General features: G+C 44.3%; 1 protein-coding gene and 1 long non-coding RNA gene across 7 annotated transcripts in view; one reads left to right on the top strand and one right to left on the bottom strand.

Moving 5' to 3' along the window:
• LOC123001330 (uncharacterized) overlaps positions 1-15,595 on the bottom strand; it is a 32,305-nt gene extending 16,710 nt beyond the window's left edge. For all 3 annotated transcript variants that reach the window (XR_008957943.1, XR_006410119.3, XR_008957944.1), the window contains exon 1: positions 11,146-15,595. This is a non-coding gene — a long non-coding RNA (uncharacterized LOC123001330). The remainder of the gene's footprint in view (positions 1-11,145) is intronic.
• Positions 1-16,428, top strand: part of LRMDA (leucine rich melanocyte differentiation associated) — a 1,028,511-nt gene that overhangs the window by 605,051 nt on the left and 407,032 nt on the right. The window lies entirely within an intron of this gene.

Below are 16,428 nucleotides of genomic sequence, written 5' to 3'. Positions count from 1 at the left end.
TTAGGAGCTGAATTGCCCCCCCCCCAACACCCACCCTAATTCGTATGTTAAAGCCCTGGCTCCCAGTACCTCAGACAAACCTTATTTGGAAACAGGACCTCTACAGAGGTGATAGAATGAAAATGACGCTGTCAGGGTGGGCCCTAATCCAGTCTGACTGTGGTCCTTTTAAGAGGAGGAAATTAGGACACATAGGGAGACACCAAGGGTATGCATGCACAGAGGGACAACCGTGTCCAGAGGGCAGCTGTTTACAAGCCAAAGTGGCCTCTCTGTCACCTTGATCTTGGACTTCCAGCCTCAAGAACTGAGAAAAAATGTTTCTGTTGTTTAAACCACCCGGTGTCGTGTTTGTTATGGCAGCCCTAGTAAACTAATACAGCTGTTTAGCTGAGTTCCAGAGAGAACAGGAAATGTCTTTGGTGAACAGCAACCAGTCTCCACCACACTGAGAGAGCTGGAGCACAGCCAGCCCTCTGGGTGTTCTGGGCAGCTCTCTCCCTCCAGCGCTCAGATTCCTCATCTATCAAATGGATGAAGAAACTTAGAGCATCTTTTGAGGGTCTCCCTGTGGCTTTGTGAGGCAGCCATGTGCACAGCCCCTCAGGATGATATCTGGGCTGTATGAGGTCCGTGGTACCTGAAGCTGCCAGCCTCTGGGATCCCAGGGGAATACCTTGGTGGCATGTGGTAGAACCCAAGTTTCAGGGTTCAATGATCTGGATTTGAGTCCCAGCTCTTCTACTTGCTATGTGACTTTGGGTAAATGAGGACTTCAGTTACCTCATCTTTAAAATGGGGTTCGTAAAATATGGGTTGCTGGATTAAGGAAATAATGAATATAAAGCACTTATCCCAGGGCATGATATAAAGTAAAAGATGAATACACTTTGGTCTCTCCCTCCTTCTTTTTCTCTTCCTTCCTTTTTCTGTTTTGATGTTCTTTTTAACTGTTCTCATTTCAAAGTCCTGAATGTGAAGATGGAGAGAGATTAATTTTGAAAGCACTTGCACACCTATGATCTCATTTGATCCTCACAATACTGATAAAAGGCAGAAGAGGTGGTACCTTGTCTTACAAACATGGAATACTGAGAGAGGTTGTGGGTTTCATTGCATATTACAGAGGGAAATGGAAATGGGGGATCCGAACTCACATTTCCTCTTGGCCCAGGACTTTGCTGCTATGTAAGGTACAACTTGACTGTTCTGAGAATTTCTGGACTGATGATGTGAAGACATGGTTCAGGAAAGGAATGCCTGAGGAATCCTGGCACTGTCTGGAGAGTTCCCACCATGGGCACGGAATGGCAATGGGAGCTCTTCTAGAGGGGCCACCATGGAACTCACCTCCCAGAGCGGGCCACTGTTTTTTCAAGGGACAGTTGGTGCAGCTTTGTAATCTATTGTGCAAAAAGGGTATGATCTATCTACACCCAGGCCTAGAAAGAAAAGCAGGATACATGTTTAGCTTCCAGATGGTCCCAAATCTGCCTGACGAGGACTATGTTGACTTGACCTAGTTTAGGACCACAGTTCACTTTCCTTTGTGCTCCCCATCACTGAGACTTCCTCCACACTTCCTGGAGGCAGGGATTTGGCCTTGGAATCATGATTGTTCCTGTGTATCTGACACGCAGCAGCTCACATCTCCACACCACCAGTGTTTGCTTTTGTAAACTGTGGAAGAGGGCTCCAGGGCCAGAAGTTCCCACCCCAAACCACGGGTTAGGAAGGAGGGCAAGGCTCGAGAGGAAGCGTGAGGAGGAGATAAGCAGCTTACTATTCAGGTTGTCTATACCGTGCTTAAGCTTCTGGGCCAGGCTACTCTTCTCATACTCAGAACTCATGATGACCAGAAGTGTTTGAAGAGGAAAATTTGTATTTCACTTGACTTTTATTTAAAACAAGCTTTTCTAGTGGGGTGAAATTTTGAGATGCACTACAGACAGCTGGAGATCTTCAAGTTATAGGAAAACGACAATGTATTCAGCCTTTCTGCTGTCTCTCTCTTGTAGGGCAGGTTATCTGTCTTTGTCATGGCTAATGGCAATTTATGCTGTCCATGACCAATGGAAGGGAAAAATATTCATATTTCTAAAAAAGCATTGAGACAGATCTGTCCTCATTCAGGGTCATGATCATACTACAAGGGAGGAAGTAGACTTTCCAAGGTCATGGTTTCCCAGTCTTTACTGGGAGGTTGCCATTGATTTATGATCTTATCATAGGAGTTTCAGGATTAGGAGGAATTCTTCTGGAGTCTTTTAAAAAGGAGAATTTGGAGTGTCAAGGGCGAAAGAAGCTGTTCAGGATCCTCTGTTTTTCAGGAAATAAGATCCTTTTTAGCTTTGCCAACCGGGGATAGCATTATCACCCAGAGGTTCAAACAGAAAGAGACAGAGAGAAAGCTTCAGGCCAGGTTGAAAATCGAAGCTCCCAAGCCCAAGATAGGTATAACCCAGCTACAAAAATAAGATGCTTTAGATTATTTCTCAGGACATACCTGCTGGTGTACTTGGCCCAGGTGTATAGAACTTGTCCTCTCACCTATACCTCCTACTCTAACTGTGAAAGTGGAGCACTGGAAAGTCTCAGCTCTTGAGGACCCTATGGAGCTGTTCCCTTACTGAAGGAGGAAAACCAGCCCAGGTGACTTAGGGTATTTGGCAAAGATGTGAGAGAGTTGATGCACAGAGGAACCTCCCTTTCTTCTCATTCCGTCAGACAGCCAAAAAGGGATGTCAGGTGTATCCTTTTGGGAAGTCCTTCTTCTTTATTCATTTACCGAAGTTTCTACCCACTTACATCCAAGCCTCAGATTTTCAGATCTTTCTCCCTGCTCCCCCCATATATATTTACTAAGTACATATGGCTGCACAGAAAGCTTTGGGGTGTAAACGCTACTGAAACAGAGCCCCCACCTTCACAGAAGGTGCTTTCTAGGGAAGATGGACTTAAGTCTTTATCTTTATTCTACATTGATCTCTTCTACAGTGGTGAGGTGTCTTCCAACTTTTCCTCATCTGGGTGTCTGATAAAGTATATAGATACTAGAGATCGACTATTTTAAATAACTTGATTTATATGCCTATAATCTCATCCCTTTTTGTTAATCACTTTCTGACACTTAAAGTCAGAGGGACAGAATTTTTCAAAGGGATTTTTAGAGTGATTTTTTTAAAAAATCTCAGATCGACTCTGGAAGAAAGAATTGTAGGGAGTTAGGGTTGTAGCTATGTACACCTCTGGAAAGATGGGGCAGGATGCATGTCTCCTGCCTCTCCCTGGGCTGCCCATGTAGGCTCCGCAGGGAAAGAATACAGCCCAGCCCAGAGCAGTAGGTCTATTCAGGTGTGCAGGGGTTCTTGTTGTGAATTGTCCTAAGTGCCCTTCTACAGTGAAGTCCCCATTGAGTTGGGGAAGTTTGGTAAAAAGCTTGAAGCTTCAATTAGCTGAATATCAAAGAACAATATTCCAGTAGAAAAACAATATTCTATTTCTTTTTGTTGTCTGATTGCTGAGGCAAGGACTTCTACTATGGTGAATAGCAGTGGTGATAGTGGACATCCCTGTCCTGTTCCTGACCTTAGGGGAAAAGTTCTCAAGTAATTTTGAAAAAGGAAAACCAGAACTGGTGGCATTATAATTCTGGACTTCAAACTCCATTATAAAGCTGTAACCATCAAGACAGTATGGTACTGGCACAAAAACAGACACATGGATCAATGAACAGAATAGAGAACCCAGAAATGGACCCTCAACTCTAGGGTTGACTAATCTTCAACAAAACAGGAAAGAATATCCAATGGAAAAAAGACAGTCTCTTCAACAAATGGTGCTGGGAGAATTGGATAGCCATATGCAGAAGAATGAAACTGGACCATTTTCTTACACCATTCACAAAAATAAACTCAAAATGGATGAAAGACCTAAATGTGAGACAGGGCTCCATCAAAATCCTAGAGGAGAACACAGGCAGCAACCTCTTCGACCTCAGCCACAGCAACTTCTGGCTAGACACATCTCCAAAGGCAAGGGAAGCAAAGGCAAAAATGAGCTATTGGGACTTCATCAAGATAAAAAGCTTTTGTACAGCAAAGGAAACAGTCAACAAAACCAAAAGACAACTGACAGAATGGAAGAAGATATTTGCAAGTGACATATCAGATAAAGGGCTAGTATCCAAAATCTATAAAGAACTTATCAAACTCAGCACCCAAAGAACAAATAATCATGTCAAGAAATGGGCTGAAGACATGAGCAGACATTTCTCCAAGGAAGACATACAAATGGCCAACAAACACATGAAAAAATGTTCAACATGAGTCGGCATCAGGGAAATACAAATCAAAACCACAATGAGATACCACCTCACACCAATAAGAATGGCTAAAATTAACAAGTCAGAAAACAACAGATGTTGGCGAGGATGTGGAGAAAGGGAAACCTTCCTACACTGTTGGGGGGAGTGCAAGTTGGTGCAGCCACTCTGGAAAACAGTATGGACATTCCTCAAAAAGTTGAAAATAGAGCTACCTTATGACCCAGCAATTGCACTACTGGGTTTTTACCCCAAAGATACAAATGTGGTGATCTGAAGGGGCACCTGTACCCCAATGTTTATAGCAGCAATGTCCACAATAGCCAAACTCTGGAAAGAACCCAGATGTCCATCAACAGATAAATAAAGAAGATGTGGTTTATATATAGAATGGAATATTACTCAGTCATCAAAAAATGAAACCTTGCCATTTGCAATGATGTGGATGGAACTAGAGGGTATTATGCTAAGCGAAATAAGTCAATCAGAGAAAGACAATTATCATATGATCTCGCTGATACGTGGATTTTGAGAAACAAGGCGGAGGATCATAGGGCAAGAGAGGAAAAAAATAAGACAAAACCAGAGAAGGAGACAAACCATAAGAAACTCTTAATCATAGGAAACAAACTAAAGGCTGCTGGAGTGGAGGTGGGTAGGGGGATGGGGTAACTGGGTGATGGACATGGGAGGGCATGTGATGTCATAAGCACGGAGCATTATATGAGACAGATGAGTCACAGACCTGTACCTCTGAAACCACTAATACATTATATGTTAGTTAATTGAATTTAAATAAAAAAATAAACTATAAAAAAAAACAGTCTTGACATCATTATATGTAAACCAAAGGGAACGACCTGAGAACTCTGGGAAGAAAGAAAGAAAATAAACAAAGTGAATAAAATTCTCTCCTAGGACATCAGAGTACATAGAAACCAGGCTATGACTCAAATCTAGAATCATCTGGTAATGATGGAGATGGGTTTCCCTTAAAAAAAAAAAAATGCTATGAATAAGTCATCTCCTGTCCATTTATATAATGGGAGAAAGTAAGGGGAAGGACTGACTTCATCCTACTGATCTTCTTTAATTAGGTTGGTCCTTACCTGGCAGGAATTTTGTGAACTTCAGGGCTCAGAGTTTTCTGTGTAGGGCACCCGCAGCTGTTTGATGCCAGCTCTGAGTTTTGCACTGACCTCATTTCCCACTATTCTTCAGTGTATTTTTCAGTTCACCTAGGTCAGTATGTCTCAAATTCTTTTCTTTCTTCTCCCTTCTTTCTTTCAAAACGGACATGCTATTATTATTGCTGACCCAGTATCTTTACTCAGTCATTCTTCTTCTAGGGACCCTCTCTCCCCTCCTCCCCCTTGTAAGCTCTTCCCATCCTTCGTGGCCCAATCTAGACCCTGTCCTCTATGAAACCCTCTCATGAAATCGGGGCCTCAGTTAATTCTCATACCCCAGAGCTTCCCTTTAACTACTCCCTTATACACCATATTATATTTTCTAATGTTTGTGTATATCCATTTTGCTTTCTCAACCGGCAAGGTTGGGAATGTACCTAATATATCTTCTGTTATACCTCATGGGGCCAGACATAGAGGCGGTCCTAAACTACTACCCTTGGTCTTTACCATCTTTCACTATGTGGGGCTGCATTGAGATAATGACCTTCTTCCTCATGGCTGATGGCCAGGGAAGATCCAGCATGCACCCAGCAGTCAGTTCTTTTAGCAAGTGGTATTCTGAAAATACGTGTATAGACAGTGGCCTGCTTTGGGCCAGAGGGAGATTGTGCGATTTATTCGGATGCTTGCTAGAGGTCACACCACAAGGCCACTGTCCACATATCAGCTTTGTCTCAGGAGCTGACTCATGTTTTTCATATAAATCATAGTGAGTTGCCCATTATAAACACCTTATAAAACTCAAAAGGCTTTATGACTGTTATTAGCTACTGCATTATGATTTATTAGCTAATTCAGACCGATGTGTGGATGAGTGTGCCCAGGGCACCATTTGTCTCATCTGCATAAGTCAGAGAGTGGAATGCGCTGTGCACTCAGAAGCAAATGCCTCTTTCAAAGGCCCATGGTGAGCCAGAGCTTGCTTATGCCTTAAATGAGCAGGTTAGGGATAACTTCTCGCAAGGTGGGCTGTGTCTCCATGCCATGACACTTCCACCCAAGCGCCCCGGGTGGGCAACATGGCTGCAGTGGACAGTTTTCCTTTTAGCCCTTCTATTAAAGACTTCCTTATTGAGGACAGAGAAGAAAATTGAAAGAGAAATATCTGGAATGGCCCTGGTGGCCCCTTTATGTTTCTCAGTATGTTCAGCTTCAGATTTTGTAGCCTCTAGTTAGTAGTATTCACACTTAACCCTTGTCCATTGTAAAAATAGGAGTATCACTATTAGATTGCCCTATGGTGTATTTGTTTATATAAAATCAGATATAGTCACAGAATGTGTGTAGGACGATATATGTTTTATATATGTATGTATGTTTATTAATGTATTACATTTTCATTTTCTTCTTAATCCTACTGATTGCCTAAGATGGGCCCAAAGAAATCCATCCATGTAAGCAGATCTGAGAGTAGATACAAAACTGGGTACAACTTAGATATTAAGTTTGCAGTTTATTTGGAGGGGAGAAAAGTTATCTGCAGAAACACACTCATCTATGAAGCATGTTTGTGTAAATGTAAACACTTAGCAGATAAGCACACTTATATGTTCATATACATTTACATATAGAGTTATAGAGGCATTATGTGCATGCTCTGTAATGTGGACATTAAATACTCTCTTATCCTATTGTATAGATTTCTGCTTCAATTAGCTCACATTTAATAGACTACAACTCTTCTTGTCTGAAGACTTCAGTGACATCATACTATAGTATGCAATAGCATGGAAATGAGTTAGCTCTTTGCACTTGTGACTCCTAGTGCTTCAGCCTCCAACTACTAACTTGACCTAGTAGGGGTTTGCATTGTGCCCCTTCCCTAACCCGTGCTCCTAGCTTGCCACTTTGGGGTAAGCTGTCCAAAATGAGGAGGTTTACATTCGTCTCTGGTCTCATTCATAAAAGTCTGAAACAAAGATTTATTTGTTTCTGTTGCAGTTAGTGTCTTTGCTCATGGATTTCTGGTATGATGAGCCAGAGTTAGGCAGCCCTCATGCCAATGATTAAAGAAAATCTATCTAGCATTTTCCGTTAGTTTATTGCTCGTGTAGAATTGGTTTGGCAAACGTGTATTGAGTAGTTACAGGGAACAAAGCTAAATGGGATCAAACTTATTAGAAATCAGAGGAATGCAAATTAATGTAAGAATAAAGTATAACTTTGCATCTACTGGACTAGAACAATTAAAAAGCCAGCCAATGGTGAATGTTGGTGGGATGTGGGTTTATAGGAACCCCCATGCGCTACTGGTAGGAGTGCAGCCCGGCAGTTCCAGTCTAAGATACAAATACCAATGCCATTCTTACCTAAGACCCTAAGGAAGTGTGAATGAGGATTTTCATTACAGAGTCATTTGTGGTGATGGAGGTTTGCATGTAACTGAGTTGGGGGTACCATTGGGAGATGGTGGTGGAGGCCTGCCTTGGAGAACTGTGCACAGTGAGAAGCAAGGATTCAGTGGATGCATGGCAACGTGGTCTAGACTCTATCACTTTTCTTATTCTCTGTATTGTTGATGCTCTGGCATCTGGGACCTAGCTGACTCTGGAGAGACTCCTCCTCCAGTGCTAACCAATTAGAGATCACAAAAGGTAGTATGCCTTTCATATGAAAACGGACCAGTCCAGTGCCCTTCTCTGAATTGCCTTCTCTGTCTGGCTCTTACACTCCAGGTGGGAGTGTTTCTCTCCCCTCATCATCCCAGAGCCAGGTACCATGCAACTCAGGACAGCCCCCTTTGCCTCAGAGCCTGCTGACATTGTTTGAACTAGCCAGCCCTAGGCCTGCTTACCTTGCCCCCTCCCCGGCCACCTCCCTTTCCTTCCTGCAAACCTTGGTGCTTCCCCCATGTGACCCTGCATGGTGTGGTGGGTACCCTCCCCTTGAAAACTGTAAATAACAAACTCTTTTCAATGCCAATCATCTCCTGATCTCTTAGCCTCACCATGCCTAATAATAAAATCTACATTTTAAAACACTGATGTTAAAAAATAGTGCTTAATTTAAAAACTAAGAAACAAAATGTATACACAGTACCATTTAAATAATTAAATACCTTAAAACATTGTAAACCACAAACATATTTTGCAAGGACTCACTGTAACATCAGAGTGGGAGTGAGGGTAGAACAAGGAGTTAAGATGGGATAGAGAAGAGGAAAAGAAATGAATACATAAAAGCACAGCCTTGGGTTTGGTTAGGGAGGATGAATCAAACACCTTGTCTCACTTCTGTGAGCTTTCAGTTCGGCTGTAAACATGTAGTTATCTACTAACATTGGACGATAGAGTCCGTCCATGGGCCCAGGGCCATCTCTGGACAGCCCATGCTCCAGGAATCCAGAGGTAGGCAAGAGCTGGAGGGAGGCTGCGTGCTTTGGAAGACACCAGTCCCTTTCAGGTTCATGGCTACAGCATTTCCCCAAGTCTATTTCAAGGTGGACTGAGTTTTTGAGATGCTGCACTTAAGGGGTTCCCACAATGAAATAAGGTGGGAGTGCTGTATCCCCCGTTCCCTTACTATACCTTGGGATATCATCAAAGGCTCTAGGGAATATCGTGGCAAGTTGGTTGAACCTTCCTGAACTCTGTCTCCCAAATTTGTTTGACCATAGAATCTTTTTCGGTAACCCTTCTTTACCTGGATATTATAAGAAAGACAAGGTTCAGGGGTGAACCTCTGAGAACTTCGAATCGATCATGGATGAAGCCTTTTTGTCTAGCCTTTTGTCTTGGCACGTGGTGTGCTCCCCAGAAGTGTTAAGACTCGAGGAAGGCATGTTTGTATGACCTGGACAGACAGCTTGGTGGAAGAGGAGCCCTTGACTTCAGTACCCACCCCCCCAGCATCTAGAGGGCTCAACAAGGATACTACATTTTTTCTTTTTCAAATCAGAAAAATAGCAATTCAAGTCACAACTTCTAACCATTGTAGGCTTTAGCAAGTCCTTTCAGCTCTTTCAGTTTAATGTTCTCATCTGCAAAATGCAGTCTATGAAACTTCATAGGTATATGGTAAGGGTTAGATATATATGTAATATCTGGAACATAGTAGTAGCTTAATAAAAATGAGCTCTTGTTAGAATTATTACTAGAACAATTAATAGCTTAAATCTTCTATGAAGATTAATTGCAAACATATTCACTGCTAACTAAATGAACACAGAAGTGGCTAACTCAAGGTCACTTAGCTCATAATTATTAGCAGAACTGGGACTGGAATCTCCTTCTCTTAGGTCTTGCTTCAGTGTAATTTGCATTGCACTGTACTGAGACTCCTTTTGCCTATTTTATTATCAGAGGAACTTGGCAAAAGCTCTTTTGGTGTTCTGAATGGACCAGTCCAATTGTGGCATTGGAGACAGACATGTAATGGAACTCAGAGGCCATGGGGTGCCACAGGGATTGTGGTGTCAGTTGTGTTCTGCATCCTTGTTAATAACCTAGAAAAGGTTGTACAGAATGTGCTAATTAAATCTGTATAGTGCCCTAAATGGAAAGGTATTACAAACCCCACCAATGACAAAGATGTGACATAAAGGGACCTGGAGCTGTCAGGCATATGGACAGGAAATCACTAGATGAGATTCAGCTGTAGTAAATGCATCCTAATACATCTGGGGACAAATAATCTGAAACACAGATATTCAATGGAAGGAAGATATTTGGAAAGCAGTAAATGTTGAAGGGGACCTGGGGGATAGTGGACAGCAAATTAGATATGGGTTTTCATTGTGTTAGTCCAACAGAAATTGGTAATGCAATCTTGCACTGTATTTTCCACAGTCCCCTGGAGCAGCTGGGAGGAGAAAGCCTCCTTTGCTAGCCAAGATCAAGTGTGCTCGCCCCACACATGCACTCCTGAAGAATGGCCTTGCTAGGGCTGGGGCTGGGGCTGGAGTGGAGGCAGAGGCCACTTTACTACCAAGGCCCCTTCCTTATCTTCCTTTCTCTTAGCTCCAGCCCTTCCTGGTATTCTGGGAAGCCAGCTCTCTGTCCTGTCACCCACTATCTTTTTGATGTGCTTTCTGGGGATAACTAAGGAAGGACAGTCCCATAGAGGACAGCCTTCTGGTCTGCAGGGAAGACTTGATTCCAGGCATTTGTTTCCATGTCACTCAAACATCTCCTACCTTTCCTAGTGATCCTGGCTCTTTCCTCCTACCCCACCAAATTCTCCTCCTCATGAAAGATCTCATCAGAAGATAGCCTGTCTGCAGACAGAGGAATGTTTAAGGAAACATAAGCTTCTGTCCTCAGCAGCTGTTCCAACTGTAAGGGTCAGTAGTGGCCTCCTTCTACCCCCTGTTCCCTCCGCCTTCTCTTTCTCATGCTTCTCACTACCTGCCCCCATTTTTTAGTCTACTAGAGCTAAAAGACGGTGCTTGACATGTATGAAACCAGACTTCCCTACTGGAGACCAGTGAAGATATATTCTGATTTTCTTCTAGACCTTATGTACACCCCATTCCCTCAAGAAAGCACAGCATTGCCTGAGGTCAAAGCATTTCATTGCATGTAGGGCCTGTTCAATGGGGTGACCAGAGCTCCCTTCCAAACCTTTATAGAAGAGCCCTCCTCTTGCCAAACCACACTTTCTACCTTTCCCTCTCTGGGAGATCCTTACCTTTCAGGAAATCCTTCAAGGACTGCTCGGCAGTGGCCTATGTCCGCGGCACCGGTGGAAAGCAGCTATAGGCTGGGGAAGGTCTGCAGCTATTGGCAAGGCTGGGAAACTGCACTGCTTGTCTCTTCAACAAGCCCTGGCTCCTTGCACTGAGAATGTGCTTCATCATACTCCTCACGTGGGTTTGCATCCAGGGTCGCTTAGCTTCAGCCTGCCACTGTCACTCAACACTCCTGAGGAAGCGGCCAAGTCTAAAGTTGTGCCTTGAATAGTTTTTAAGCTTTGCGCTCAGTAAGTGTTCACTGAGTGACTTCTCTGTGCCTACCACTCTGCTAAGTACTCGTGTAGGGGAGGGCTGGGGGAAGAAGGTTCGAGTCTCATGGAGGGTCCTGAATGAAAAAGGCCTCACTGTGGAAGAATGTGAACTTTCAGTCCTGGTGGGTCATAGATATAAATGGATGGCAGCTGCCAGCACGGTGATTTATGAGTGACGTGCCCAGCCAAAGGAAGTCAGGCACACTTTGGAACTGTAGACTGCTGTGTACCGGGCATCTTGGTATATTTAGCAAATGAGATTGCAAACCACAGGAAAAAAGGCTGAGTGGGCGGAGAGGAAGAACATTCCCTGGCCAGAAACTTGCTGAACTTGGAGGGCCAGAGACCGGAGGCTTTGCAGAGGTGGGGAGAGATGTTCTTTGGCTTGTCCCAGACGAATAAATCACCCCTGAGGAGATATACCAAAAGCCAATTATATGGAGTGTTTTCTTGGAAAATCATCTCCCAGGCCCTGTAAATCATCCTCAGTGCTGGCGGGCATTCGGATGTGCCTGGTTGGGGGGGGGGGGGGTGGCATGCCAGTGCACCCCAGTGTCAGGTGGAGGAATTACACAGGGGTGCTCACGTGGTAGCTGGGAGCCCTCAGGTGCTGCCTGCCTCCAAGAAAGCAGTGTAGAGCAGAAAGGACTATTTGTTCTGGCCTAGGAATTGCAGGGTTGGGACTCTAAACCCGGTTTTGCCTGTGACCTTCAAACCGTCTACAAAGTAGAGTGGAGGCTGGATTATTTATAAGGTTTCTAGAAACTCATACTTTTCTTATGCCCTCATGTTTTTTTATAATTTCCACACAGGATAATCATTGGCATTTCACACCCTGTCCTGGTTATTGTCCCATAGGGGACAAAAATCTCCATCTACTCTGAAAAATCAGTCACAGAGGCATTTTAGGGGGATGCCTGGGGATTCTCTAAGCTAGGTCATCAGAGAAACTATAGAAAGAGCTTCTAGCCTGGAAAAGAAAGAACTTAAGGGGATGCCAGAAGGACTGTGTTCAGTATCTGAAGGGCTTCAAGTGGAAAAGGGCATCAGTGTGTGCCATTCCACTCCGGAGGCCAGAAACAGGACCAATGAGCCAAAGATACAGGGGCTCAGGCTGAAGCCCAAAAGGAGTTAAAAGACAAATTAGCAACCATTCTGCTGCTCAATGACACAGACTTTGATTTGCCCAGTATTTGAGAGAACTCTGTAGCCATCAGAGCTTCCAGTAGTGACACCTGAGCCTGATGGAGGAGAGAGTGATCTGTCAGGGCTGTAATCTAGCAGAGGGGATGTTCGGTTCTGCCCCTTCCATAGTCCCCTTCGGTCCCTGGAGGAGGATGTGGCTGCATGACCACAGCGGGGAGAAGCTCCCTGCCCCAAAGTATCTTCCTCTTCCCCACCAAACTTTGTTCCTCTGATTCAGGATAAGTTTGTTTTTCTCTAGGAGAGTTCCATTAAAATTTGTGTTCTCTTTAGAGTATCTTGTGACTTTGAGGGTGGGGATTTAATTGGTTGCCAACAAGTAAGATGGCCCTAACGGGAATGGAATGTAAATTAGGAACTAACACACAGTTTCTGAATGGGAAGCAGGGCAGGGGGGAAGCACTGGCCCTCAAAAGGGAAGTCTGGTGGGCACCCAACTTGCTTCCTAATTATTTTGTAAATAACCAGTCAATTCCTTATGGGTTGGTCTGTTAGTGAGTTTACTTAAACCTTTTTGTAACATGTTAGTCATTTTGTCCTATACTGACCCTTGGGGCAGTAAGTTTACAAGATCAATAAAGTAATTCTTCTGTCACCTTGATATTAACTCCTTTACCTAATCGTCAAGATTCTCTTCCTCCTTCCCCATAGTCTAGGATAAAATGAACAAGGTTTTAATTTATCCTTGTTGTGATTCTATTGATTCTGATGTGATCCTTTCGTAGTCTTTGACTTTTTTTCTAAACTCAAATCTTCCCAACTGTTCTCGTTAACTTGATATGACAATTCTCCTGAACCTGTGATTAATTCCACATACACCAAACATTTTTTTTTTTTTATCAATTTCCTATTCTGTGGATATCGTCAAGGGAGGAGACGTTGAGGCTGGAAATGAAGAAGACGCTTTGCTTGCCATTCTTTGTACAGAACAATAGCAGCACGAAATGAGATGCAGTGTGCAGAGTGCTGTGCCCTGGAACCAAGAATGTGCACCCACAAACACCAGCCATTGTTCAGGAGGTCGCTCTTATCTCCGTCCTGTTGTGGGTAAAGTCACTGAGACTCTCAGATTTTCAGTGACTGCCCCAAGTTCCTGTAACTGGCAGGTGGTGGAGCTGGTGGCAGAACCTTGTTCTGACTCCAAGGCCTGTGTCCTTTCCATGGGACGACACTTCCTCCCCGAGTTCATTTGTTGGCGGAAATGCAACGGGACGTTTAGGATTGAAGAATAAGTTCAAGAGGTTAGAAGTGCTCGTAAAGAGTGAAGATATTTTACAATAAAATAACTAGGAAGATGAAGTAGGCAGCTTACCAGTGTCCTGGGATCCTCAGCAGCCACTCTGGGTGGGAATCTGAGCCCTTGGTATTCATGGTCAGAGTCGTGGCTCTGTCTGGCCCCGACGTAAAATGGTAGAGTTGACACAAGGCTCCAGCTCAGTCATTCTCGTCTGTTGTGTTTGGAGGCAACAGCTCTGCATGAACCCATTAACTCAGAGATTTCGGCCAAAGCCTCTTCCTTCTCCGACCACTGGGCGAGAGCGCGCGCCACTCTGCATGGAGATGATCGGCTTTCCATATGCACGAAACCACCACAGCTTGCCTCTCCATCTTTCATCACCTAAATGAGGGCAGTTCATGTTTAAGAGTAGAGAATAGGGAACATAATGATGGATAAATTATAAGTTTGGGGATCTGAAAAGTCAAACTGTGTAAATATGTATTTTAAACCACAAACAGAATGTTGATGCATCTTTCCCATTAACTCACTAACTGAAATTACAGAGTGTAATGTGAGCCAACGCCCACGGGTTGCTTATGATGTTTTCAGATTTAGAACAGCGAATGATAAATGTCCTTCCCTCAGACAAAGAAGCGATTGACACAGCTTTTCAGTGTAGTCATTGACGATGCTGGCGATGGAAAAGAAACTGATGCTGGGGGAGGAGGGAGGTCACGAAACACCCGGAGAAGCGGAGCCCAGGCTCCTGCCAGGCTCTTCCTGGCTACTGTGGAGCATCGCTGGGCTCAGGGCAGCCGCTCCACGTGCTGGAGGTTTGGGTGTGGTTGCCCAGCAAGCCTCCCTGCCTTAGAGGATCGGCTTGTTTTCTTAAGCGTTAGCTTTATCTCGCCAACGGTTGGTGGCTGAGAGCTGAATGGAAGCCAATCTCGCTTTGGCTACGTTTGGTGTGAGGATGTATGGTTTATTTAGCAGCTGTTTCATTGTGAGGTTGCTTATGGGTGGCAGTATCAAAGCGCGGTTAGGAGGATGTGGGGAAATGGGAACCTTTGTGTATTCTTGGTGGGAATGCAGAATGCTATTGAAAGCGGCGTTATAGTCCCTCCAAAAATTAAAAATAGAATTGTACTATGATCCAGCATGTAAACTTCTGGGTACTGACCCAAAAGAATTAAAAGCAGGGTCTCAAAAAGATATTTGTGCACCCATATTCATAGCAGCATTATTTACCGTAGTTAAAGGGTAGAAGCAAGCCAGCTAGCCAGTGACAGATGAATGAATAAATAAAATGTGGTCTCTGCATGCAGTGGACTATTACTCAGCCTTAAAAAAGGAAGGAACTTCTGACACAGGCTAAGACATAGATGAGCCTCAAAGACATTATGCCAAGTGAAATAAGCCCATCACAAAGGGGTGAACACTGTGTGAGTCCATTTCTGTGAGATAACTCAAGTAGTCAGATGCATAGAGACAGAAAGTGGAACGGTGGGTGCCAGGAGCTGCGGGGAGAGAGGATTGATGAGTTATTATTTAATCGGTTCAGAGTTTCGGTTTTGGAACATGAAAAAAGTTCTGGCGATTGGCCTCACAGCACTGTGAATGTACTAAACACTACTGAACTGTGGACTTGGAAGTGGCGAACACGGTCAGTTTTGTGTTAGGTTTATTTTACCACTATTAAAAATTAAAAAAAAAAAAAAAGCCGGGGAGAAAGGTAAAGAATATGGTATTGGGGGGCGCCTGGGTGGCTCAGTCGTTAACCGTCTGCCTTCGGCTCAGTGCGTGATCCCAGCGTTCTGGGATCGAGCCCCACATCAGGCTCCTCCTCTGGGAGCCTGCTTGTTCCTCTCCCACTCCCCCTGCTTGTGTTCCCTCTCTCGCTGGCTGTCTGCACTCCAATCCTGGAGCTGCTTCTTACAAGCGGCGGCCCACGGGCCATCCACCGGAAGTATACTCTGAGCCTCCAAAAGGTGATGCTAGTGATAGTACCTCCTTCTCAGGGCTGTTGTAAGGATTAAGTGAAATAAGCTTTGTTGAACATTCATTCTGTATCTGGTACGTAGCAAAGACCTCTAACAGGTATTAGCTGTTGTGACTGCTGCTGCTTGTCTCCTCTGCCTGGGGGAGGGAACCTTGTCGGCGCGTGCTCCCAATGACGACGTTCCATCTCCAACATGTTCTGAAGCTCCGCTTCTCTTACCCTGATGACCCTGCCTCTGTACGCCCAGAGTCTGCTCATCCAGCAGGGAGGGCATCCCTTGTGTGAAACCCGCCAGCACTGCTCCAGCCCGTGTTCACTGAATAGTTCAAATAGCCATACACCTCGTCATGTATCCATTTACTGAGGGCCTACTGTGAACCAGAATGTTGGGAACACAGTGGGAACAAAACCCAGTCCTCACTCTCAAGCAGATGATAGTCTAGTTTTTGTCTACACTGTTTCTTTGATGCTTATCCTTGCATGTGTTAAGTATGTGAAAGCCCTTTTTCACCTTGATATTGTAAGTTGTCTCCACTGAAGTGCTTTG

This window comes from Ursus arctos, unplaced genomic scaffold (genome assembly GCF_023065955.2).
Source record: "Ursus arctos isolate Adak ecotype North America unplaced genomic scaffold, UrsArc2.0 scaffold_7, whole genome shotgun sequence".
In the NCBI taxonomy this organism is placed as follows: Eukaryota; Metazoa; Chordata; class Mammalia; order Carnivora; family Ursidae; genus Ursus; species Ursus arctos.
The sequence above is the reverse complement of the archived record's forward strand: the minus strand, read 5'-3'. Positions and strand labels throughout refer to the sequence as shown.